Source organism: Mastomys coucha, unplaced genomic scaffold (assembly GCF_008632895.1).
Source record: "Mastomys coucha isolate ucsf_1 unplaced genomic scaffold, UCSF_Mcou_1 pScaffold15, whole genome shotgun sequence".
Lineage (NCBI taxonomy): Eukaryota > Metazoa > Chordata > Mammalia > Rodentia > Muridae > Mastomys > Mastomys coucha.
Genome location: NW_022196897.1, coordinates 84,379,939 through 84,383,984, shown reverse-complemented (window position 1 = coordinate 84,383,984; position 4,046 = coordinate 84,379,939). Strand labels below are relative to the sequence as shown.

Sequence of the window (4,046 nt, the reverse complement as noted above, 5' to 3'; positions counted from 1 at the left end):
GAGAGAGAGGAAGAGAGAGAGAATGATAAAAATAGCCAAGAGGACTTGTTTTCTATACCAGCCTGAACTTATTTACTTTACAATAGTGAATTTATCAATGGAACTTTTAATAGAGCAGCAATCCTGAATTTAAATTATTTTATTGTGTAATGAGGGATGTATAATGCCTGGAGTGGGAGGATGTACAGATGTGGAATTTACAGCTACCAAAAATAATTATTTTCGCTACCATATAAATAAGGAAAGACTTACAGGCCATGGAAGTTTAAAATATATTTTGATATTGTTTTTAATGTAAGTAATTATAACATTGATTCACTTTTATGATGTTGTGGAACTCAATGAAAATTGTGTTATGTAGTGCTTTAGGAATATTCCTAGGTAGTATCAATTATTTAAATATGTGATAGATCATGAGAAACAAAATGTACACATTGATACATTTTATTATTTTTCTTTCTTTTTATTGAGAGAATTTCATAGTATAGTTTGATTTATGTTTTTGTTTTTGATTTTGTTTTGTTTTGCTTTTATAATGCTAACTCTATCTGAACCAGTCTTTTCTAAACCAGGTTCTTTGCCATCATTAATTGTACTTCTCTAAAATCATTTTGAGAAGTCAAAAATCAGAAAAAAAAATCAGTGAATTATATAAATCTCAAGGTGGCTAAACATAGAGTTTCTTATTCACAAACTGGTCTTTATAAACTAACCAGAAGAAATCTAATTGTTGTCTTTATATTTTTCTAAGTCAATTTGTTAATTATTTTCTTTTCTATGATTATTTTTTATTTATTTTTTTAGCATAAAAGGGAGCTAAAATTTATAAATAAGACTATAATATAATTAACATGAGAATAAATTAAATTATAGCACTTCAAATAATTTTTGATATATTGATTATTTTAAATGATTATTCTTAACATGAAAATTCTCTTCTTATTGATGGTTATAAGACAAAAAACAAATGAGATATATTTTATATTGAAATTTAAATGTTGATTCTGAAACAAACAAGCAAAACCTACAAAAAATACAAGAAGCAAACAAAACAAATCAAACAAACAAACACAGATACTGCCTGGTTTGGTGTCAATTTGACAACCTCTAGACTCAGAGAAGAAGGAGCTTTAGTCGAGGAATTGCCTGGATGATGTTGAGCAGTATGGAATTTCCTCAATTAATAAGTGAGGAGGGCTGGCCCCATGATGAGTGGTTCCACCCTTAGGCTCTCTAAATAACGCAACTAAGAAATCCATGTGAAGCAAGCCAGTAAAGAACATGTCTCCACCACATGGCCTCTGCCACAGCTCCTGCCTCCAAGACCCCAATCTGTTTGAGTTCCTATCTTGACTTCCTTCAGTGGTGAACTATATGTAATTATAAGCCAAATAAACTGTTTCCTCCCCAGCTTGCTACTTGGTCATGGTGTTTTATCACAGCAATAGAAACTCCAACTATGACACCATACATGTAGAACAAATGCATGAATTCATGGATTATTCACTGATTATGCTTTAAAGGGGTATACCAAAGAAAGCATGTTTAGTTAAGGCTCTTCTTGTCTTAATGTCAATTTCTTTAATTTTTAATTATTTTTGGTTATTATTGATAATAATCATGGTACTGTAATAATGCATATGTCAGAGAAAAACTTGTATGTATTGCTTCTTTTTCCCCTTTGTGTGGGTCCCAAAGATAGAACTCACATGATGAAGATTAGCCATAAGTTCCTTTATGCATGAACTCTTTCTATTTCCCCTCAATTAGTTTTTGTTTTATGAAAACCTTATTTAATCTAATATCTATTTATTTATTTATTTATTTGTTATTGATACACATGTGCACACATGTATGACTTAGCATGGGTCAGATACAGAAGTCAGAGTCACAGAAAGCTTGCATAATTGACACATGTATAGTAATGTTAAAAAGATTAACTCAATTTAATGAACCCTAAAAGAATCATTTATTTTATTATCAGTTTTCAAGCTTTCCTTATTTTCATGAAGATTTATGGTAACTATAAATTTCTATGGACATACCCCATTTTGATAAGAACAATTTCTGTTGCTTTAAATCCATGAAGTCATCTGTATTTTTTATTACTAACTTTAAAGTATAAACTACAATTTAGTAGAATACCGCATGTTAATGGCTCATTTGAGATCCTTACCAATTCTAAGTATCTTAGGATAAGACCTAATTTGTAAATAACAGCATTTTTGATATAACTGCTTTGCACTGAAGAATAGGACAGACACCAAATCCAGTCGAGACTATCATAACATGGAGAAATCAAGAAGACGTGCATGGACATGAGGATGCTCTACAAAAATTAAGGCAACATATGAGCCATGGTTTACCAGATAGTGAGCAAGATATACTCACTATCTTTCTACATTGAACAAAGCTTTATAATCTCTAAAAACGGTAACCATAATTCCTATTTCATGTTCAAATAACAGTTCTGCCATATTTTTTATTTTTTATTTTTTTTAACAAACTATTTTATTTCTCAGGGTCTAAAACCTTCTGTAAGCAGCTTTCCCTTTGTGGATGGAGATCCAGCTGCTTAGGGTTCCAAACTTGAACTCAAAGTACTGTGGGTCAAAGTAGTGGATGCGGACTTAGCCATCTTCACCACCGCTGCTGTAGCTCTTGCCGACAGGATGGAAGGCAATACTGTTGATCTGTCCGAAGTGGCCCTTGACTCTCCCAAACTCTTCCTCAAAAGCCAAATGGAAGAACCTGGCTTCAAACTTGCCAATCCTGGTGGAGGTTGTGGTTATATCCATGGATTCCTGACCTCCTCTCAGCACCACATGGTCATAGTTGGGAGAGAGAGCAGCTGAGTTGAAGGGACGTTCTGTTCTGAAAGTCTTCTGATGTTCAAGACTTGTGGAGTCGAAGAGCTTAGCTGTGTTGTCTTTGGACGCAGTGACAAATATGGTCATGTCTCTAGACAACTGGATGTCATTGATCTGCCGAGAGTGCTCCTTAACATTCATCAACACCTCTCCAGACTTGGCGCTATACTGGTTGAGCTCTCTGCTCTCATGGCCTGTGATGTTGCACTCCCTGAGGGGCACCCAGGCGGCACTGGTGATCTTTGAATCATTACAAGGATCTTCATGTAGATCTCTTTGCTGTCGATCTGGCTTGGATCCCGCAGATCAAAGAAGCTCATAAAACACTGATACACCATCTGCTTGTCTGTGGAAAACATGATGATGTTGCCCCCGAAGTCAAAGCCACAGGTCCGGACGGCTGAGTTGGTCTTGAGTAGAGCCAGTTGCTTCCTTGTTTCACAGTCCCAGAGATGACAGCTATTGTTAGCTGATCCAGTAAGGACAAGCTTGGTGTCCCAGTCAGCATCCACACACCACACAGTTCCAGTGTGGCCCATGTAGGTGTCTAGCCGTTCACCATTGACAGAGTACCACACATTGACAATAGGGTCTTTGGGCACAGTGAAGAGGAGGTCTCCTTCGCGGTTATACTTGATCTGCGTGATGGACTGCTCAATGCCTTGCAGCAGGATGAATTTCATCCTGGCAGTGACGTGAGGAGAGCTAGTTCTGCCATATTTTGTTAGGGCATCCCAGGAGAACAGTGTGCTTCTCTCTTAGATGTATTTCTTGGCCTTACTTTGTTACAATCCAGATGAACTTCTAGATCTGTAAAAATTGTAATTGCTTTTTGATATTTTTTGTGTTTATATATAAATATATATTGATATACATTTTATTTATTTATTTATATTTGAGACATGATTTCTCTGTGCAGCCTTGGCAGACCAAGAACTGTCTGGCTGGACTCCAAGTGAGATCCACCTACCTTGGCTGTTAAATGATGGAATTTAAAAGTGTGCACCACCACACACAGCCTGGTTATCTTAGTTGGTTAGAGATTGGTGTTAACAAAGTTATTGTACTTCATTCTCCCTTTGAATATTTTAGATTAAATGTGACATCTCTGGAATAATTAACAGGAAATGGAAGAGAAATGATAATATGGGGGATATAATTTCTTACAGAAAAAAA

General features: G+C 35.5%; 1 pseudogene; it reads right to left on the bottom strand.

Moving 5' to 3' along the window:
* Nucleotides 1–2,525: 2,525 nt before the first annotated feature.
* LOC116091743 lies at nucleotides 2,526–3,553 on the bottom strand (annotated as a pseudogene).
* Nucleotides 3,554–4,046: the final 493 nt, after the last annotated feature.